This window comes from Anabrus simplex, chromosome 4, assembly GCF_040414725.1.
Source record: "Anabrus simplex isolate iqAnaSimp1 chromosome 4, ASM4041472v1, whole genome shotgun sequence".
NCBI lineage: Eukaryota > Metazoa > Arthropoda > Insecta > Orthoptera > Tettigoniidae > Anabrus > Anabrus simplex.
The window spans coordinates 56828661-56853366 of record NC_090268.1 but is presented as its reverse complement, the minus strand read 5'-3'; the positions used below and the strand labels follow the sequence as shown (position 1 = coordinate 56853366).

Genomic DNA, 24706 nt, shown 5'->3' with positions numbered 1-24706 from the left:
GTCAGCAGTGAGTTAAACGGTCTTGATTATGGGAAGTGTGGTAAGCTGTGCAGTGAACTGCTCTGTCAACGAAGCTGTGCTGTGAGAGGCCTGTTTGAGAGCAGGGAGTATAAACTGTGTTGAGTGGAAAACTCAAAACACAAGTGAACTTGAAGAAACTGTAAATAGTAGTTTAATAAATTTAGTTGAGAGTAAAAACAACTTATCTCTCTGAGTAATGTTTTCAGTATTAAGGACCCTGACAACCTGATAGAGGATAGTTGCCTAGTTGTACTTCCTCTTAAAATAGTAATCACCACCACCACCACCACTACCACGTGACAACCTGGCACATTATTTACTTTATCCAGGACACTTCTTATTTTCCCAGTGCTACTAGGGCAATACTTCAACTGCAATTACAATCCCTGAGCAGTTGTTGGTACCAACCAATATATATAAGCATGTTGAAATTCATCTCAATTGTTGTGGTGTCTTCCTGAAAGAAGAAGAGGCAAAACACATTAAACACTGGAGAATCCTTTAGAAGTTCCATTATTACTTCAAAACCTTATGAATCCCTCACTGAAACATTCTGCTTGTTCCACTGACATAGAATGTTGACTTGTCGCTGAAAATTTGCCGGAGACATTTTCCACGGCACTTCCACGCAAAATTCACTACATATTTGATATTGTCTTGATCACTTAGGAGACTCCTAAAAATTACAGCTTGTAAGGAGTGACTCAGTCACATCTGTGAAATGTTATATTGTTGCTTCAGTCATCAGTCTATAGACTGGTTTGATGCAGCCGTCCACGCTACCCTAACCTGTGTTAACCTCTTCTTTCCTGCATAACTACTCTAATTTCTTTGCCATATTCATGCCTTGATCTACCCCTACAGTTCTTATCGCCTACACCGAACGAGTTGGCCGCAGCTGTGAGCTTGCATTAGGAAGATAGTGGGTTCAAACCCCACTGTCAGCAGCCCTGAAGATGGTTTTTGCGTGGTTTCCCATTTTCAACACCTTAACCCGCAGAGTGGAGCTCGCTTCAGGTGACATGGCTGGAGCAAGCCCGATGGTGGGCGTACATTGTGTGAAGCGCAGGAATTTTTACTTCTTACCTCCATTGCAAAACAAGCGATAGGTTTTAAACTTTCTTCGTATGTTCCGACAGGTGCTGCCATCTGAAAGAATTTTTTTCATAGGATATAAACTTCATGGTTCTGATCCGTATTGAATTGTTTTTTTTTTTTTTTTTGCTAGGGGCTTTACGTCGCATCGACACAGATAGGTCTTATGGCAACGATGGGATAGGAAAGGCCTAGGAGTTGGAAGGAAGCGGCCGTGGCCTTAATTAAGGTACAGCCCCAGCATTTGCCTGGTGTGAAAATGGGAAACCACGGAAAACCATCTTCAGGGTTGCCGATAGTGGGATTCGAACCTACTATCTCCCGGACGCAAGCTCACAGCCGCGCGCCTCTACGCTCACGGCCAACTCGCCCGGTATATTGAATTGTAATTACAATAATAATTATTAAATTGATGTCGTAATGGTCCATCTTTCAATACCATAATATGCAATATTTTGAATTACATTAACTAGGGACCAGTTTTGGCCTGGGTTGGCCATCTTCAGCCTTAATGTAAAACATTTAATAACTAAACAAATGTATAAACACACAAATGACATAAAACAAGTGAACAAATATACAAATGACATTAAAAACTAGGATGAAATTATGAGTAAATTTGAAAATAAATTAGGCTCTAAATTCTTAGCATCTTGAGTATGCTCATCATTCAGACTCTTTCATGTACTAATATTCATAGCACTGTTAGTTCCATCACTGCTATCATTACAATTTCAAATGTAAAACAGGAACTGGTAAATGTTGATTCCGTAGTCAATCACCAAATCTACTTGAGTGGAGTTGGCCGTCTGCATGTCACTGGACGCCGCAACGTCGTTAACACTGCCAGACACCATTACAACAGTCAGGAGACTTTCAACACATATTCGGCAAACCTCTCCCTGCACATATACAACTTCTAACATAAATGTTTAAATGTCCCCTTTTGACCAACTCACTTAGGTGGCAACGATTCCAGCCTTATAAACCAAGCAGTGCTAATAAAGCATCTACAACATTACTATAACTACGAATGGAGGACAATACTGGTTACGACAAATAATTATGTTAAAGTTTATTTGGAAGCTAATAAAAATCAGAAATATCTCTCAATGATAGACTGCCTAAAAAATTTTAATGTGAACATCCTGTATTTTTAATGATATGTGTTCTAAACTGATATTTAAGCTCATTTGAACACAAAAATTTTAACCATATTTTTACAACATAAGCCATTAGTTTGTGATACGTTTGCAACAACATTCACTTAATGAGTTTCAAGTTGGAATGACTTTCCTAAAAGTTTAGACATTCTAACTTAAAAGACTTAAAGAGTTTGTTATATTTTACTTTACACCATATTCATTCAATGTGTTTAGATCTAGTCAAACTACAATTCCAGCCAATACATATATATATATATATATATATTTTAAATTACCACAACTGTTTTCAATTCCAATAAAAGAACTTGTAATTAGTTTTTAAGATTATAAATATTGATAAAATCCAATAATACATTTTGAACATCAGGATCCTGATCTACCCTTGAGGTGTTATGGCTGATGATGCCTGTAAAACAGGCGAAACATGTCCCATTCAAACTATTGTAACAAGGATTAAATCCTAACTAGGAGTTTCCCGCTGGCTCCGCCCGCAATGTGCAAAGTATGGTGTTGTTCGTTACCCTCCTCACGGATGTATTTGCAAAGTTCCGAGTTAATGAAATAAAGCACATGATCTGCTGAGGTAATAGAATGTAATATTATGTCAACAAAACACTTGAAAATACATCACACAAAGAAATTGAATTAAACGTTCCTTGGAACAACACTACGCGCCAAACTGTTGAGAAGTCCTTGAAAGATCTTTGTCATGGAGACAAATGTACTCATAACTTTTCTCAGAATCTACCAATTTAAGTAGTTATTACCTCAAAAGAAAGTGCTTGATCCACTGAGTGCTGTTAGACCAAAACGAACTGCGTACCTCAATTAGAATGAAAGATATGATTCCTTCAATGAGAAAAAATGTTGAAGAAATGAGACGTCACATTGAATGTGCACTCATAACTTTCGTCAGAATCAACCAATTTGAATAGTTAAGAGCTGAAACGAAAGAGCTTGATCCACTGAGTGTTCTTAGGCCAAAACGAACTCCATACCTCAATTAGAACCAAAGATATGATTGCTTCAAAGAGACAAAAAATTGCAAAAATGAAATAATTTGAGGAAGGTGGAAGTTAAGTGATTTATAGTACCTTATGACAAATCTGTGCACGAATACCTTTCAGTTAATCAAAAATGAAGGAAATCGACCGGATAGAATGGCTGGACTGACTGACTTTAGTTTTCATAAATTTTTTTAATATATAGATTTTTTAATATATAGATTATGTCAACAAAACACTTGAAAATACATCACACAAAGAAATTGAATTAAACGTTCCTTGGAACAACACTACACGCTGAATTGTTGAAAAGTCCTTGAAAGATCTTCATCATGGAGACAAATGTATTCATAACTTTTCTCAGAATTTACCAATTTAAGTAGTTATTACCTCAAAAGAAAGTGCTTGATCCACTGAGTGTTTTTTTAGACCAAAACAAACTGCGTACCTCAATTAGAATGAAAGATTTAATTGCTTCAATGAGAAAAAAAAATGTTGAAGAAATGGGATGTCAAATTGAATGTGCACTCATAACTTTCCTCAGAACAACACATCTGAATAGTTAAGAGCTGAAATGAAAGATCTTGATCCACTGAGTGTTCTTAGGTCAAAACAAACTCTGTACCTCAATTAGAGCCAAAGATATGATAGCTTCAACGAGACAAAAAATTGAGAAAATCAAATAATTTGAGGAATGCAAAAGTTAAGTGATTTATAGTGCCTGATGACAAATCTGTGCAAGAATACCTTTCAGTTAAAAAAAAAATGAAGGAAATCGACCGGATAGAATGGCCGTACTAACTGACTTTAGTTTTCATCAATTTTTTTTAATATATAGATTATAAAGATTTTTATGTATTGAATAGGTGGTTGATCAAATAAATAATTTGTAATTTTAAGAAGTACTCCCTATTACCGCTGCACGGTGTCATTCCGAATACGTACTCAGCCCTTTGATTTTAGCTAAAGCAAATGCCATCTGTTTCACATTATCAAAATCACAAAAATATTCTCTTTGCAATAGCGCAGCTCTAAGTTTTTTTTGCGTCGCACCGACACAGATAGGTCTTATGGCGACGATGAGATAGGAAAGGCGTAGCACTGGGTAGGAAGCGGCCGTGGCCTTAATTAAGTTACGGCCCAATCATTTGCCTGGTGTCAAAATAGGAAACCATGGAAAACCATCTTCATGGCTGCCAACAGTGGGATTCGAACCCACTATCTCCCAGATGCAAGCTCACAGCTGTGCGACCCTAACCGCACGGCCAACTCGCCCGGTGCTCTAAGTATTTATCCTCCTTGTATGGCTGGACTAGAAACAAAAGAACGACGTCAGCCGCAGTTTGTATACACTACGGCTTCTTCATCGCTCGGTGTTTGTTCTTTGCTAAATGATACTGAAGGAGAATTGTTTTGTGATAGTGATTTATTTAGTGGAAGTGAGAATTCAGGTGAACCTAGTTATTATGAAAATATCAATTGTGATGAAGACGACAGTGGTATTCTCAATACTGTTTTACCAACAGCAGGTGGTGGTGACAGGACTTCACACTACTGCAAATTCTGTTCCTATCCATGATAGACAACAATTTACTAGGCAAGCAGGTTTGAAAATTATATTCCTGACAATTTTACAAAATTTAATTTCTTCAAATTATTTTTTTCGAATGACTTTTATTTGTTTATTTATTTATTTTACTTTCTTAGCCAACATAGGACTACTTAGGTTTATGGAGGTTTTTCTTCTTTTTGTCAGCCCAATACTGTTTCATGCTTTCTGAACATAATTTTCTTTCTGCTTCTGGAATCACTCTTCCTATTCTCTGCTGGTTGATTTTTGTCTGTAGTCTAGTGTGTTTATCTTTCAATATTTTGAGTGTATTGGTTTTGTATTTTAAATCTTCTATTGTAATATGCAACTCACTCATGTCTTCTTTAAGTTCTGTGATCCATCTAATATTTTCTTACTCTTACTCTTCCATAATTTTTCTATTATTTTCCTATGATTCTATTTTCTGGTGCCCGTATTAGATAGACTAAGAATGATATTCATTTCTTTTTCAATGTGCTAGTCATAGGTTCTATTTCTTTATAAACTGTTTCATTGGAAGCTAATCTCCAGACTCCGTTTACTTGATAATTTTTATTTAAACAGGTCCTCACTATTCTCCTTTCTAACTTGAGTACTCTATCTATTGCAAGTGTGTTTATTGTTTTGAATAATGTTCCACTTGCATATGTAATTCGTGGCTGGGTGACTGTTTTGTAGTGTTTCAATTTGGTTCCTATTGAGAGACACTTTTTATTATATGTATTCTTGGTAACATGCTGTACTTTAACCAGTTTATCTATTCTATTTTGCCATGCTGGTTTCTTGTTCAGGTTATATGTGATTATTTCACCTAAATATTTAAATTTTTCTACAATTTTATTTCTTGGTCTCCCACCTTAATTTTGTTTGCAAGCAGAAGTTGAGTTAGCATAATTTCCGTTTATCAAATGAAATTTTCAAACCAATATTTTGAGCTATTTCCTGTAAAGATTTTATTTGTTGTTTTGTTTCTTGAATATCATTGGCCAGAAGAGCTAGATCATCAGCAAATCCTAGATAGTTCAAATGTATGTTATCCTTCTGGGTTCCAATTTTTATATTTATCGAGTTGTTCTTGTACCATTCCCTCATTACGTACTCTAGTCCACAGTTAAAAAGAAGAGGTGACAATCCATCACCCTGTCTGAAACCAGTTGTTACCAAGAATGGTTCGGAAAGTTCTCCTCTGAACTTAATTTTAGAAATTGTATTAGTTAGAGTAAGTTCAATCAATGATTAGCTTTGGGTGAAGTCCGAAATGTCTTAAAATTTTTAATAATGATGGTCTGTGGATGGAGTCGTAAGCTTCCTTGAAATCTATAAATGTTATTGAAAGGAGCTTGTTTCGTTTTCTGTAATATGCCACGACTAGTTTCAAAGTTATTATTTCTTCAGAGCAGCTTCTCCAAGTTCTGAAGCCTCCCTGGTATTCACCAACTCTTGATCAAGTTGTTCTTTAATCCGATTATATAGTATCTTAGAGAAAATCTTATATGTGCAGTCAAGGATGGAAATACCTCTATAGTTGTCTGGATTACTTCTTTCACCTTTCCGAATGACTTTTATGGATATTAAGAAAATTAATTTTCTTTATATGTCTGTTTTCTTGTTTATGTCCATGAATTTTAAGAACACTATGGAGAAACCAAGGCGGTCTGAAAGAGTTAGTTCTTTTCCTATTGCTATGGACTTAGACATCTTGATTTGTTTATATTGGTACTTATGAATTTCGAATTTTTTATTTTCTAGGAACCGAGTGAATGATGTGATAAGCATTTGCCTCTGCCTTTGTGCAAATCAGGACACCCTTTTACGCCTGGAGAAAGAAATTGTTGCTGATGTTGTTATTATAACACATTTTCCTTAAAATGTAAATATACTAACAGTTAATGTTGTAATTTACCTTTATGTTCATTTTAAAAATTCATTTATTTATATTTTATTGCATATTATTATTGCTATGACAATATGCCTTCTTTAAAATGTAAATATTTCATCTAAAATGCAGTTTATTCTTCATATCTGCACCAGTGAGACAAGGGAAGTATCTTTTATTACGGTAGATAATATTCTTATGTATAATTGAAAAAATGAAGATCCATATACAACTAAGGGCTTGCATTTGGAAGAAGTTGGATTTGAATATCACTCTTGGCAGATGTGAAGATGATTTTTCATGGTTTCTCCATTTTGGCTCTAAAAAAATGCTATGGCTGTCGCCATAAGGCCTGCCGTTGTTGGTGTTAAGGAAAGCCAAAATAAAATAAACAAACAAACAAACAAACAAACAAACAAACAAGACATAAATAAATAAATAAATAAATAAATAAATAAATAAATAAATAAATAAATAAATAAATAAATAAATAAATAAATAAATAAATAAATAAATAAATAAATAAATAAATAAATAGCTCGTTGTTGAAAGGCACTATGTCCAATTTTTAAAGTTTTGAGATAAACACAAAAAACCATTTTTCCGCTCTTGTATTGTAATATGAGACATAATTGTTTGTATAATGTAAAGTGCACACACACGCCGTTATAATAAAGTAAAAATTGTATTGTGCCGTATGTTACTAACACTTTTACGGACAAAATACGTAACTGGACTTAGTTCCTTTCAACATGGAACGAAGAGAACCTGTAAACGAGCAATAACATTTCCGTTCATGGTTTATTTCCTTTATTTCTAAATGAATATGTGTATATGCAAGGATGAAAATAAAAGGTAACTTAAATGGAATAACTGTTATTTTCTTCAAACAACACACAGAATTTTTTATTATTTTGTTATGCGGTATGTTTAAATAAACCCATTATAAATAAAACAGCTGCACTGTAGTCACAGATATCGAGGAACAAAAACATATTAGCAAAACAAGTAATACTGTTAGAAAAGACGGGAAAACCTTTTTCGCTGACACGGCCATTCTAGTAATTCATCAAAGAATGCTTTACTTGCCTCAGAACTCGTTACATAATGATGAACCTTCTTGAGATCATCCTTTTTTGTTGATTTGATTGGTACTCGTCCTTTCTCATAGGCCTTCATAAACTGATTCATAAGAGGACCATTTCTTGGCCCAGGCTGAGACAAATGGAAGGGGTGATGGACTATACTCCCAATGAAGGGACAAGCAATCACTCTGCCAGGATGATCTGCAGAATACTCGAACTCGGAAAACGATGCAGGAGCAAACACCACCTTCGCACTTATAGGAACGTCCTTTCCTGTTGAAATGAAATGGCGCATGGCTTTTAGTGCCGGGAGTGTCCGAAGACAAGTTCGGCTCGCCAGGTGCAGGTCTTTCTATTCGACACCCGTAGGTGACCTGCGCATCGTGATGAGGATGAAATTATGATGAAGACAGCACATACACCCAGCCCCCGTGCCATTGGAATTAACCAATTAAGGTTAAAATCCCCGACCCAGCTGGGAATCGAACCCGGGACCCTCTGAACCGAAGGCCAGTACGCTGACCGTTCAGCCAACGAGTCGGACGTCCTTTCCTGTTGATTCATCACTTAAGAGTTGTTTTCCTATAATGCTTAGGCCACCACGCATCCACATCAATGTCAGTTCCTTCGACCATTTTTATTGTAACATTCTTTTTGCGTTAGCAATGATTGTACAGTATTCTTTTGGAGTGTAGATTCTGTCGCAGCACTTAATTTGTTTCTTGAAAATACCAAAATCCCTATCGCAAGGCAGGGAAGCGATGAATAATTTCCTCGAATCGTTTATCTTCAACCAAGCCCATGCAGAAACGAATTAATGAATTATTCCTATTTTGGCCTGGACACGCATCAGAGTACAAGTGAAGTTTCTTCATGCCTGGTTTAATCTTGTTGGTGAGATAGTCCAATATGAATGTGCACACTTCATTGGCCCCTTTCTTGGCCTGCCCCTCATATGACATATGTATACTTTGGAACTATTGTCTTGGAGGTTGTGTATTGTAAATACATGTACCCATAGCTGCCTTAGGTAGAATATTTCCTGAACAGGTATATGAGGTACAGGAAATTTTGCCTGTAGTCAAAGGCAACACAGGTTGTATCATCAGACTGGCAGGATTCTGAGCATGATTTCATAGAATAACATTTGTGACTTTTGCGCTTGTGAATATTTAGCTCACTTGCTGCTGCTAATTTAACATTTTGTGGTAAGTGCGGAGACTTCATTTTGATTTGAAGTTCTTCGCAGAAACTGCACACATCTATTTGGGGTCTACCGAATCTGTAGCCAAAGTTCTTATTGAAATAATCAACATAAAATGTATATTTTACTTCAAGATTAGGATGTTCCTCACAAAATAAATCATGCATTTTTTTAAGGTTCACCCTTGCAACCAAATAGTTTACTTCGTTACCCCCATAATGAGAAGTTTTGACTGGAAACTTGAGAATGTGGTCCCGAATTTCAGTGCAGATTTCACGTGATATAGCATGCGTCTTCTTATTGAATCCCCTCTTGTCCACTGGGCTTTCACCTTTCGCTAACAGCTTAGCAATCCTGAATACACGCTTCTGTGTTACCCCGTGTAAACTAATGAATGCATTCCTACAGACCTGCAGATGCTCCTGATTTCTAAGAACAAAATATGTATGAGCTGATTCACGTTCCACTTTTGATCGTTCTGCGTCCTGATTAACAGCCCTAGGTCTTCGCCATTTAATGGGACCATTCAATCAGTCTCTGTACGTGGATATCCTGTTCATTTTTGGTTTCATAATCGTAAAAAGCACTAAATATCTGCAGCCTCTCTTCTTCTTGCAATATATTGAAGGAGTGACGCTTGCACCTAAAACAAACAAGTTACCTAGGTAAATTCTTTGTCCGACATCCATTAAGTAATCATAACTTCAGTATGAATAATCGTTCGAATCCCTTTTATGGAAGTGAAATGGTTGAACAGATACTATCTAGGTAAAAATGATAATTTCCATCATACCTGCAGGAAGGTCCAATACTTTTCTGAGGAACTGCCTTTCCTACATAGCTTGTATATGCAGTACCCTTTACCCTTGATCACTTGACTTTATTCCTGGCATAATTTTCTTCGTTGCGTTTACGTTTCTTTCCTGCCATAACTTCGTTGTCCATGATGGAAATATCTTTACGAACACAGCAAGAAGAAGAGTAATAATATGCAGAGCACAACAACCACGTAGGATATATTGTCAGTGACAACACTCAACATCTACGTAAACAAAGGAGACAAGAGCGCCAATCTTGACATCCGAGACACAGCAGCGCTCTCTGCATAGGTTGGTTGGTGCTAGTAGACATCCCGTGTTGAAATGCACTAACTGCAGGACTAAGTTCCTTTCAACACGGAATAACTAACCTGACGGCTGTGGTAATGGCACAAGCGCTGCCAGGAAAAGGTTCCTTTCAACACCAAAACATGCATCTTGCTTCTTACAACGTAAAATCGCTGTCAAACAAATTTGTCAAAAATGTGGACTCAGTGCCTTTCAACAACGAACGATTCAAATAAATAAATAAATAAATAAATAAATAAATAAATAAATAAATAAATAAATAAATAAATAAATAAATAAATAAATAAATAAATAAATAAATAAATAAATAAATAAATAAATAAATAAATAAATAAATAAATAAATAAATAAATAAATAAATAAATAAATAAATAAATAAATAAATAAATAAATAAATAAATAAATAAATAAATAAATAAATAAATAAATAAATAAATAAATAAATAAATAAATAAATAAATAAATAAATAAATAAATAAATAAATAAATAAATAAATAAATAAATAAATAAATAAATAAATAAATAAATAAATAAATAAATAAATAAATAAATAAATAAATAAATAAATAAATAAATAAATAAATAAATAAATAAATAAATAAATAAATAAATAAATAAATAAATAAATAAATAAATAAATAAATAAATAAATAAATAAATAAATAAATAAATAAATAAATAAATAAATAAATAAATAAATAAATAAATAAATAAATAAATAAATAAATAAATAAATAAATAAATAAATAAATAAATAAATAAATAAATAAATAAATAAATAAATAAATAAATAAATAAATAAATAAATAAATAAATAAATAAATAAATAAATAAATAAATAAATAAATAAATAAATAAATAAATAAATAAATAAATAAATAAATAAATAAATAAATAAATAAATAAATAAATAAATAAATAAATAAATAAATAAATAAATAAATAAATAAATAAATAAATAAATAAATAAATAAATAAATAAATAAATAAATAAATAAATAAATAAATAAATAAATAAATAAATAAATAAATAAATAAATAAATAAATAAATAAATAAATAAATAAATAAATAAATAAATAAATAAATAAATAAATAAATAAATAAATAAATAAATAAATAAATAAATAAATAAATAAATAAATAAATAAATAAATAAATAAATAAATAAATAAATAAATAAATAAATAAATAAATAAATAAATAAATAAATAAATAAATAAATAAATAAATAAATAAATAAATAAATAAATAAATAAATAAATAAATAAATAAATAAATAAATAAATAAATAAATAAATAAATAAATAAATAAATAAATAAATAAATAAATAAATAAATAAATAAATAAATAAATAAATAAATAAATAAATAAATAAATAAATAAATAAATAAATAAATAAATAAATAAATAAATAAATAAATAAATAAATAAATAAATAAATAAATAAATAAATAAATAAATAAATAAATAAATAAATAAATAAATAAATTGACATTTAAACTACTCATCCCAATTTCTGTTGATGTAGTCTGAATAATTAGTGTCTGTAAGTTTGCCTAATGTGCTAAGTAAAAGATTACAACCAGCCTAAAAGCTGAAAATATGTTTAAAAAAATCTCTGTCCCTTTCTGCTTTTTAAAGAAAGAAAGAAAGAAAGAAAGAAAGAAAGAAAGAAAGAAAGGAAAAGGGACAGCCAGGTGCTACATTGTAAGTAAGTTTTTGAACTTTTCAAAATCACAATAAATCATAAAATACAGATCTTTCTCTCCTTTTAAGAATATGGTAATAGTAATGCATACATCAAAATAAAGGTAGGAAATGTATAAAATTAAATTAGGAGAGTGTGTGTCCTTTTTCTTTCTTTCTTGATTCCTCTTGCCAGGATAAGTAACTCAGGTGGTGCAGCGCTGTTCTTCTGAGCTTAGGTTGGCAGGTTCGATCCCGGCTCGGAACAGCGGTATTTGAAGGTGCTAAAATACGCCAACCTTGTATCAGTAGATTTACCGGTACATAAAAGAACTCCTGCAGGACAAAATTCAGGCACCTTGGAGTCCATGAAACCCATAAAAGTAGTTAGTGGGACGGTAAGCCAGTAACATTATTACTAGGGCCCGGATTTTTAGGTTTTAAACTATTTTATTCCTTGCTAGTTAACTGCAGTATTTTAACTTACTTATCCATTTCATTACCATTGGAGTAAATTACTCGAATGTTATAAAACCTAAAAATAACTAAATAAGACGTTAAAACCTAAAAGAAACTAAATAGGCTATTCAAGGCAATGTTACGTTATTTTGAAATAGAAGTACCAAATATTAATGAAATTGAATGATTTTTTAATAAACATTATGCACGACTTTTTGAAATGACTTCATGGTTTGGAACTGGAAGTGGTTTGAAAGTATAACTAGTGCGAGCGAAACAATGTGATACGATACTATTCCACTAGGATACAGCACAAATCAAGAGGCGACCCCCTGGTGTTCACTGACCTGTATCTAGCAGGTACAAGCCCGCTTAACTTGCCAGTTTCAGTGCACCTCTCATTGTGTACGGTCGACTACCACCAGCTACGGCGCTGTTCACCGTTTAGCTCTATACACATTATTATGCGACAAACTAAAATTAATTTTCCCTATAAATCAATTTATTATTGAAGGCAGTTTAAGAAGCTTATGCATTTCAGAAGTAGCGATGCCTAAAGGCAAGTCATCTCGAAGTTGGTTGATTCGCCAGTAGATTGGTAACGATCCGGACTTTACTACAGATGGCACAATTATATTTTGTCAAGTCTGCCAAAAGCAGGTAAGGAATTATTTGGCATACCTCCAATAAAAAAATCCCCATTACTGTAATGAAAAGTAATTTTTTTTTTTGCTATTTTCTTTACGTCGCACCGACACAGATATGTCTTATGGCGACGATGGGATAGGAAAGGCCTAGGAATTGGAAGGAAGCGGCCATGGCCTTAATTAAGGTACAGCCCCGGCATTTGCCTGGTGTGAAAATAGGAAACCACGGAAAATCATCTTCAGGGCTGCCGACAGTGGGGTTCGAACCCACTATCACCTGATTACTGGATACTGGCCGCACTTAAGTGACTGCAGCTATCAAGCTCGGTAATATCCGTTTATGTGAAGCGCTGGTTTCGGCAAATGTGTCGTGGAATACACTGACCCTAGCTTGCACCGTCCGAGCTGCTCTTCGCATTCTTTGGCCAAGAGAAAAACAGGATGGCATGTTTTTACTTCTTTTGAGTGATAGTGCAGCATATATGATCAAAGCTGGTGAAGTATTGAAGAGTTTCTACCCTAACATGCTGTATGTAACTTGCATAGCCCATGGCTTACACAGATTGGCTGAAGAGGTTAGAAATAATTTTCCATGAGTAAACAGTATTGTTTCTTCTGTGAGAAAGGTGTTTCTTAAAGCTCCTAGCTGCATTCTCACATTCAAGGAAATGTTGCCTCAAACTCCTCTTCCTCCCTAACCCATCATCACTCGTTGGGGGACATGGCTTAATGCAGTCCTATACTATGCAAATCACTTTGAAGACGTTAAAAATGTTATAAATTCTTTTGATGTCGATGATGCACTCTGCATAGTGAAGGCTAAAACAGCTCTCACGAACAAGAACGCTGTTTCGCTTGCCTTCATTAGGGTACACTTTGCTGATCTTCCTGCAGCTATTGAGCGTGTTGAGTCGGCATCGTTGCCATTAAAAGATTCAATAAACGTTGTGGACTCCATTTCGAAGAAGGAAATACCAGGACCAGTGGGTGAAGCCTATTCACTCAAGCTCACCAAAATTCTACAGTGGAACCCTGGATTTTCAACAATGAACAGAGTGTCTGCAATACTTCAGGGAGAAGAAATTACTGACGAGGTACCACTGGGACCGAGAGCTATTGCTTCAATGAAGCTTGCTCCAATGACTTCTTGTTGTGTGGAGCGTACATTTTCCTGCTATAAGAATATTTTGAGAGATAACGGAAAAAGTTTTACTCTGAAAAATCTGGAAATGAATTTAGTTGTACAATGTAACAACAAGTGAAAACTGTGTTCTGTGCTTCTGAAAATGTTTCTTGATGCATTGGAAGTGACAAAAATTTAACCTACATGAACCATTTATTGTATTTGTGCATAAATATTCTTTGTTATTTTTAATTTCAGTTGGAATGATGTGTTTGAAATGCTTTCATTAAGCCATTCTGTCCCATACTTTGAAATGAGTGGTATCGTTTTGTACTAGAGAGGCGTGAAGGTTACAATAAAGTACAAGAAAGTTTGAATGAATAGTATAACTTTAGTAATGATTGAAATGATCATTAAAAACTATTTCAGGAGGATAAAAACTATTTTGAGCTATTAAAAAACTAAAACACGGTTTTTAAGAAACTAAAAATCCGGGCCCTAATTATCACTGTATTCTCAATTTCTTGGTGAGCTTGAAAGCTGAACTAATTTCTGTTGACGTCAGCTTGAAAACTAACTTGATTATGAATATCATGACTTATTTCATATGGTAATATGAAGGAGGGAACAATTTACTAGGGTATGGGAACCTCCATTATTGCTGCTTACATTGAAGTTAGTTTGTTATGGTAATGCTTGGCGATTTTAATGTGTAAATGATCCAGTGTTAAGCACTTCAGTATAAGCAGTTAATGTTGCTTGCTAAGAAATAAAATAATCTAAGATTTGTGTTCTAATTCCTTTTTCTTTAAAAACTTCTCGATCATTTCAAAATCTATTCTCAAAAATAATTTCATGAAATGGCCTCCCCAAAAGATGCGCACCAATACATGAATTTGATGAAGCTGGAAGTTCTGTAGACATACAGACTAAGACAGGACGATCCATACAAACCTTTACAATTTTAATGAGTTATAATTTCCCTATGAAAGCTACTGTAAACTTGAAACTGAATTTAAAGATCTCAGTGTCTATGGGAAAATCTATGTTCATAACCCATATTCACTGCTGATCATTATTACTATTGGTGGGTATTATCAACTAGTTTGCAGTCATAACATGAACATGCAGCACTCTCTTCGGTAGCATGTTTTTGTTGTGAAAACAAATACAGTACTTTGATTGAAACACAACTGGCATTTCAACGAGAATTCAGTGTGCGTTCCAACCAGACCAATCATTTTACTGATGGCGAGAAAGCTGGAGAAAACTGGCTTGTTTCTCAGCTGGAGTGGAAAACACAGATCTGGAATGAGTCAAGATATGTTGAAGATATTTGAGGATTCTTACTGAACCTGAACTCGCCAAAGAAATCACTGCATCAATTGAGCCAAGAGATGGACTGCTCATATGGCACATCAGAGCACAACAAAAGAATCGGGCTTACGTGCATATAGAGTGCATGCAGTGCAGGAATTGAATTGGAATAGGCAGATAAGGAATCTCCCACAATTACTCTGTAATTCAGAAGAGATTGCATACGTTTGTTATTACTGGTTCAAGTCAATAACACTGTAAAGGATCACCCTGTAGATCATCATCATCGTCGTCTCATTTCCCTCGTCCAGTTCTCGCCGGGTTGAGATGTTTATAGCACCTTTCCACCTTCCTCCATCCAACTACAATGGCTCCTCCTTAACTGTGTTCCAATCCAGCCCCTTCTTTCATCATCATCATCATCATCATCATCATCATCATCATAATCATCATCATCATCATCATCATCATCAACACCACCCCCTTCATTTTCCAACTCCAGTTTCCCAAGTGTGGTGTACAAGCACTCTCCATTTCTTCGTCTGCATACAGTTTCCGTTCAAGAACATCTTCCCATCTGACATTCCTCTTCTGCAGAAACGGTGTTTAGACTATGTCTACAGTTAAACAATGCCTAAATATGGCTGCCGCATTGCAGAGACGTTATTTATCACTTAGACATTGTCTAAAACGAATGTTCAACCGGTCATGTTTAAACACTGCTGAGAGCACTGTTTAACCTCAAATGAGAGGAGTGAATCACTATCATAGGTCATGTACCATGAAACATGTAATTTGTATTATCATGTTGAGACGATTCCAGATCAGGTTAGTCCGACGGCCTCTCTGTGGGTCGCCCGCTGCTAAATCGCAGCAATTCATTTGACATGTACGCGAAGATAGTAAAATAAGGTTTCGCTTTTCAAGAGATTTGTTTCTTGAGACTGACGAAGGGACAGTCCGGTAACTGTCAACTTGAGAACAATTCTTGGCAACCGATATATTTTATTTTATACATGGTGTAATTTCCATGGAATTATAGGTTACTTCGAACTACATATATATCAGAATTATGTGTCCCGATCGTCAGACGGCTGTCACATACATCAACCGGGAGGGATTCACTTATATTTACTGCCAAGTAAACAAACATAGGCCTAATGGTGAAACCTAAAAAGTAGGTTGTACGTGGTTTTCCTTACTAATATTATAAAGAGGAAAAATTTGTATATTTGTTTGTAACGGATAGACTCAAAAACTACTGAACCGATTTTAAAAATTACTTTACCTATAGAAAGCTACATTGCCAGTGAGTAACATGGGCTGTATTTTATTTTCAAAACATTTCGATGGGGGGGGAGGGGCAACGGGGAAGATATAAAAATACTAGGCTAATATAGGCAAAATCGAATCTGTCGTACAAAGACAAGAAAAAGCTCATTTTAAGCCCCTTGATACAAAGAACAAAACTCTGTAAGCCCTATGGGCCCTAAAACCAACCGTTATGGAGATATTGGCACCACATTACCCCTGCTCTTGGAATCGGATAAAAGAAATGAACTGCCGTAACCATGGAAACGTCAACTCCAGGATTCTAGACCCACGACATTATGCATGTACGTTTGGGCATAGCTGCCAACCAAAATTGGAAAAAGTATACTGTTGCGTAAGACACTCATAGGACTCCTTTGGGCGGGGATGGAAAGGGGGTGAAGTATAAAAATAATATATATAAATGTCATTGTTTTTTTTTGTTTGTTTGTTTGTTTGTTTGTTTGTTTGTTTGTTTGTTTGTTTGTTTGTTTGTATATATGTATTACATCTCCTCCTAAACCACTGGAGCGATTTCAACCAAATTTGGTACACTTATGACTTAGCATCAGGAGACAAACCATGTGGGGGTAAGACACACCTAGCACCCTTATGGGCAGGGGGCGAGGGGGGTAAGGTATAAAAATAACAGAATAGTATTGAATCCATAGTTTTCGTGTTCGCTGAAATGAATAGTGACACTCCGATTTTTTTAAAGTTCATGTTCAGCCCCCTTAGGGGTGGGGGTGAGTGAGATATAAAAATAATCGAAAATAGTGTCGAATCTACAGTTTTTGGGGTCACTGAAATGAATGGTGACAATCCAGACTTTTTATCACTTAGGGGTGGGGGGCGAGAGGGGACAGTCTCATTGACAGTTGAAATTGTGTACATCGTATCTATAGTGCGACGGCTAAATTCATATAGTTATCTATCACTTATTAACTTTTGACAGGATCAAATACTTCCCAGTCGATTCGAGCTTCCATAAAGACAAAGTCTTACTCGAAAAATTAAATAATCTAAAACTTGAAATCAAACACGTCTAAATAATGCTAAAACTATGTAATAGATCGTAACATATCAATCTGCAAGTCAAAAAGGAATTCTATAAAAATTCACTTCACACATAACTAACTGATAATACAAATCTTAAAGGTAAACATTCTAAAACTAATCCGGGCAACACCGGGTACTACAGCTACTTATATATATAATCGTATAAGTTTTCGGCACATATCAGACAGGAAATGGCAACTGGTGGTGTTTATTGTTTAAAGAGGAGGACTGGGGAGGAAGAGCCGTGGCCATAATAACAGTCCTAGTATTTGCCTGGTGTAAACCTAGGGAAACTACTGAAAACAATCTTCAGGGCTGTCGATGATGCATTTCGAACCTACGATCTTCAGAATGCAAGCTACATCTATACTGCCCATACAACACACTCGGTTACATGTTACTATCGCTTCATCTTCCTTTCGTCGAAGCTACCGTATTTGTTACATACTATCCACTTCATATCCGTATCGACTATATGATCCAATTAATTGAAGGAACAAGAATCCACCTGATCGATACTTTCACTTTTATTTAGCCTTAGGCTATTTCAATAGACATTAAATTAAAAGTTCAGAACATGTTTCGAATGCATTGCATTCATCATCAGCTGCTTACATTTGGCAAAAGTAAAATTAGCTAAGAACAGTCTCACAATTTTCTTAAAACCTTAAAAACAAGTGTTAGTAGTACGTGTGTGAATGGATGTGGGGGGGGGGGGGGTAGAGGGGGGGGGGGGGATGCATTGAAGGCGATTGTTAGTTGAACTATGACTTATTATTAAAAATCTTAATGTTAAAAACACTGATGGACTAAAATATAGTTCACTATAAGTCTTGTGAATTTTCCATAAGTTCCTTGATTACTGAAGAACTTGTATGCACTATGTGAAGTATTTCTGTTGAGCTATTGGTAAAAAGTTTCCTTAAGAAGGCATCCGGTGTTTTCACGTCTCTTATCTCCGGTTGGGTGGAGAGGTGTGGCTTGTTTCGAATATGAAGTTTGCTATTTGTAGTTTGAATTGAAAAAAGTTGGATCATCTGTATCACGACCTGTAACCGGCAGGAAAAATGCGGCTATTAATTGGAGTTTGAAAAACGTAACGGATAATAAGTCTTTGAGTGTTGGAAAGTATGAAAGTACGAACTTACCCTTGTCTTGCGTGTTAGTTTAACTTCCCGTACTACGGGAGTGGGTTTAATCCGGCTGCCTTCAACCTTGTATTGTAACTGTGTGCTGTAGTTCGTGAGTTAGCCTGGTTAGGAGGGAGGGGAAATGCGGACGTGTCGTCATTTGCTATATCGGGCGGGGAGGAGGTTTCTGCTTGTGACGTGTCGGCCTTGTGATTGCTTGAAGTGTGCACTGGGCGTGTTTGCTTCCTTCGTAATAACTCAATATACCTCAATATGCATTCAAATAAGGGGTTTCTCTGTTCGTTTACTCTGCAGTCGCTTAAGTGCGGCCAGTATCCAGTATTCGGGAGATAGTAGGTTCGAACCCCACTGTCGGCAGCCCTGAAAATGGTTTTCCGTGGTTTCCCATTTTCACACCAGGCAAATGCTGGGGCTGTACCTTAATTAAGGCCACGGCCGCTTCCTTCCCACTCCTAGCCCTTTCCTGGCCCATCGTCGCCGTAAGACCTATCTGTGTCGGTGCGACGTAAAACAACTAGCAAAAAAAAAAAAAAAAAAAAAAAAAAAAAAAATGTTCGTTTACTTCATTCAAGTTCTTGTCCTTATTAAATGACTTGTCTAGACTGTTCATTAACCTTCCCTTGTTTAGCCTATTGAGAATTACTAGGTCTTGTTTAATGTCTGTGAATCTATGGCCTGTTTCACTCATGTGTACTCCCATTGCAGAGAATCTTTTATGTTTCTCCGCATTGACGTGTTCTAAGTACCTTATTGTGAAGTTACGTCCAGATTGCCCATGTATGTGGCCTTGCACTGATTGCATGTCAGTTTATAACACCTGAATCCTGGAACCGCTCCTCGCTATTTCGATTGACCATATTGTAGTTGAAAAATTTTTGTCTTGTATTGTTATTCGTTGAGAACGCTATTTTGATGTCATGCTTCTTGAATAAATTGGTAATTGCATAAATGTTGGGATTGTTAAAGGTGAACCTTACGTACTTTTTTGTTTGCTCTGATTGTTTTGTTAAGTTTGTTTGTAGTTTATGCTTGCGTTTGGCAATTAATCCGTTAATGGTTTTTAAATTAAAACCATTAATAATGGCCTGCTGTCGAATGAAGGCTAATTCTTTATTTCTCTCTTTGTTGTTTAACGGGATTTCAAAAGCTCTGTTGATAAAACTGTGATACGCTGATTTTTTGTGTGAATCGGGGTGTAGGGAGTTATATGATTTTTCACGAGAGTTTAATCCTGATGTAAACAAGGCATGTCCACGCCTCAGCCAAAGAAAGAGTTGTGATTCGCTGAGCGTGTAGTATCGACCTCTGCCCCGTCAACGTCTCGTGTTCGGACATACAGTGCTGCGCATATTACCTAAAATAGACGAGGAACAGTTTTTGAGCTGTGCGAAACTAAACAGAGGGGTCTAAAGGGAGATCTACTGCTGAAGATTAGGGCCTACGTTATTTATTTATTTATTTCTGAATATTAAAGAAAGCTATCGTAGGCTAGAGCACCTGTTGCTCCATTTCTCTCACTGTGAATACTGACACTGACAGCTGCTGCAAGATGCAACACCTTATCTCCACACTGTACAGCTTGGGACTTTCCCTCGCTATGAGAAGACTTCCTGCATTACACCACGCCTTCTGCCTTCAAATCTCGTTATTTAATCACTGTTTTATTTTTAAAAAATTATAGATACACACCGGTATATATGACAACCATATTTTAATTTGATTACGTATTCTTTCAGACTATCTAAAATGTAATAAACTAAGATAAAATTAAATTAATGCCACGTACTACTTTTCTTCGAGCTCGCATACAGTCCAGTGAGTGCGATGGCTGCTTCTCCAATCAACTACGTCTATGTCCACGTGCAAAGCCAAGGTGCTCCGCCTATTTGTTTACATCAGGATTAAACTCTCGTGAAAAATCATATACTATGAATGGTTGTTGGGGTGAATGTAGGTTTTCTATAAATACCAAAGTGAAATTGGTTGTCTTTTTTAGTTGTGGTCACGTCTAAAAAATTAATCGAACCATTTTCTTCTTCTTCTTCTTCTTCTTCTTCAACCGTAAACTGTATATTGGGGTCTAAGGTGTTCAACATGTGTACAGTAAAATGCTAGAACTGTCATTATGATTCTTGTCAATTATGGCGTACGTATCATCAACGTAGCGTACCCATAAATCAAGTCCTTTGATATAGTTATTCTGAACAAATCCGATTACATTGAGAAAACCGAAACCTTTTTCAATAACAACAAGTTCAAAATAGTAAGTAAAGATCCCACCCTAAGGATTCAGAGAAATTTGAAAAGTATACTCAAACAAAGTACCTTACTTCTTAGTGAGCAGGAATCACAAAAGCTGATTAATATGAACCCAGGACTCCCTACTGCAAGAGCTTTGCCCAAATTGCATAAAAAAGATATACCTATTAGACCGATAATCAACTTTCGTAAGAGCCCTACATATAAAACATCGCAATACATTCATAGATTCTTAACACAAAATTACGTCTACTACGCCAACACAGCCGTAAAAAATTCTAGCGATTTCTGCAAGAAAATTAAGGACTTCAAACTCAAATCCTCTCACACAATATGTTCCTTCGATATAAAAGATATGTACACCAATATCCCCATAGAGAAGGCTATTAAAATCATAAAAACCAACCTATTAGAATATAAAAAGGTAAGCATACCCGAAATAGAAGAGTTTATGGTTATCCTTGAATTCGTACTTAGTCAGAACTATTTTATGTTTAACGGTAAGATTTATCGGCAGGATGGCCTCCCCATGGGCGCTCCAGCCTCGGCATACTAGCAAACATTTATTTGGATTACTTGGAACATTCCTACATTATAGATCATATCAAAGGACTTGATTTATGGGTACGCTACGTTGATGATACGTACGCCATAATTGACAAGGATCATAATGACAGTTCTAGCATTTTACTGTACACATGTTGAACACCTTAGACCCCAATATACAGTTTACGGTTGAAGAAGAGGAAGAAGAAGAAGAAGAAAATGGTTCGATTAATTTTTTAGACGTGACCACAACTAAAAAAGACAACCAATTTCACTTTGGAATTTATAGAAAACCTACATTCACCCCAACAACCATTCATAGTAACTCCCTACACCCCGATTCACACAAAAAATCAGCGTATCACAGTTTTATCAACAGAGCTTTTGAAATCCCGTTAAACAACAAAGAGAGAAATAAAGAATTAGCCTTCATTCGACAGCAGGCCATTATTAATGGTTTTAATTTAAAAACCATTAACGGATTAATTGCCAAACTAAGCATAAACTACAAACAAACTTAACAAAACAATCAGAGCAAACAAAAAAGTACGTAAGGTTCACCTTTAACAATCCCAACATTTATGCAATTACCAATTTATTCAAGAAGCATGACATCAAAATAGCGTTCTCAACGAATAACAATACAAGACAAAAATTTTTCAACTACAATATGGTCAATCGAAATAGCGAGGAGCGGTTCCAGGATTCAGGTGTTTATAAACTGACATGCAATCAGTGCAAGGCCACATACATGGGCAATCTGGACGTAACTTCACAATAAGGTACTTAGAACACGTCAATGCGGAGAAACATAAAAGATTCTCTGCAATGGGAGTACACATGAGTGAAACAGGCCATAGATTCACAGACATTAAACAAGACCTAGTAATTCTCAATAGGCTAAACAAGGGAAGGTTAATGAACAGTCTAGACAAGTCATTTAATAAGGACAAGAACTTGAATGAAGTAAACGAACAGAGAAACCCCTTATTTGAATGCATATTGAGGTATATTGAGTTATTACGAAGGAAGCAAACACGCCCAGTGCACACTTCAAGCAATCACAAGGCCGACACGTCACAAGCAGAAACCTCCTCCCCGCCCGATATAGCAAATGACGACACGTCCGCATTTCCCCTCCCTCCTAACCAGGCTAACTCACGAACTACAGCACACAGTTACAATACAAGGTTGAAGGCAGCCGGATTAAACCCACTCCCGTAGTACGGGAAGTTAAACTAACACGCAAGACAAGGGTAAGTTCGTACTTTCATACTTTCCAACACTCAAAGACTTATTATCCGTTACGTTTTTCAAACTCCAATTAATAGCCGCATTTTTCCTGCCGGTTACAGGTCGTGATACAGATGATCCAACTTTTTTCAATTCAAACTACAAATAGCAAACTTCATATTCGAAACAAGCCACACCTCTCCACCCAACCGGAGATAAGAGACGTGAAAACACCGGATGCCTTCTTAAGGAAACTTTTTACCAATAGCTCAACAGAAATACTTCACATAGTGCATACAAGTTCTTCAGTAATCAAGGAACTTATGGAAAATTCACAAGACTTATAGTGAACTATATTTTAGTCCATCAGTGTTTTTAACATTAAGATTTTTAATAATAAGTCATAGTTCAACTAACAATCGCCTTCAATGCATCCCCCCCCCCTCTACCCCCCCCCCCCCCCCCCACATCCATTCACACACGTACTACTAACACTTTTTTTTTTTTTTTTTTTAAACCTAGGAATTTCATTTTTGTCCGTATTGAACTGAGAAAGGATGATAGGAAAACTTAAAACGGTCCACCTTTTCAATACAAAAAATATTTTATTATTTTAATATTTTATCTTTCGGGACTGGTGAGGAAAATTTATATATTTATTATTTGGAGCTATAAATGAACATTGCAAGAATTATGTTCACAGAAATTGTGGTATTTAAAATTTGATTTTTGTATTGAAAAGAAAATTGTGAGACTGTTCTTAGCTAATTTTACTTTTGCCAAATGTAAGCAGCTGATGATGAATGCAATGCATTCGAAACATGTTCTGAACTTTTAATTTAATGTCTATTGAAATAGCCTAAGGCTAAATAAAAGTGAAAGTATCGATCAGGTGGATTCTTGTTCCTTCAATTAATTGCTACCGTATTTATGAGTAGATTACACTCGCTGTAACAACGCTATAATCAAAGCTACACTTCCCCGTATTGTGGTGTGTCGCTTTAGTGTCGATAATATTAAGAGATTTAATTTCTACCGAAAGCGATACTCTTATCTGTGGGGAAGTCATGCTAATGCATAGCCATATTTGAGTAATGTGTAGGAAGACAAACAGCTGACTGGCGTTCGGCGCACACACTGACGAATTTCATTGGTTTTGCATGAAAGATACCTATCTCCATTTCCAAACCAATGTTGAAACTTTAAATGATGTCTAGTTAACATTGGCTGAATACCGTTTATGGAATGGAAGATCGTGTTCGATTTAGACGTTGTTTAGGTAGACGTTGTCTAAGGCTTAAAACTAGTCATCGTTTCTGCAATCGGCCCACTGTCTCTATCCAGTGTTTCCTTGGCCTTCCCCCTTGGTCTTTTTCCTTGGGTAGCAAGGTCGAAGTCCCAGTCTAGAAAACCAAGAATAACGGCCGAGAGGATTCGTCATGCTAACCACACGACACCTCGTAATCTGCAGGCCTTCGGGCTGAGCAGCGGTCACTTGGTAGGCCAAGGCCCTTCAAGGGCTGTAGTGCCATGGGGTTTGGTTTTGGTTTAGTAAGGTCAAAGTATTTTCTGACTGGTCTCTCACTCTTCATTCTAATAATGTGCCCATACTACTGAAGTCTACATTTCTTTATGACACTGATAATAGGGATCTCAATGCCTATCACCCTCCTATTTACTTCATTCCTCTTAACATGTCCAAACCATCTAAGTTTATCCCCCTCAATTCTGTTGTAAAGCTT

General features: G+C 35.4%; 1 protein-coding gene across 1 annotated transcript in view; it reads right to left on the bottom strand.

Annotated features, from left to right (window-relative positions):
- Spf45 (splicing factor 45) overlaps positions 1-24706 on the bottom strand; it is a 99934-nt gene that overhangs the window by 21942 nt on the left and 53286 nt on the right. The window lies entirely within an intron of this gene.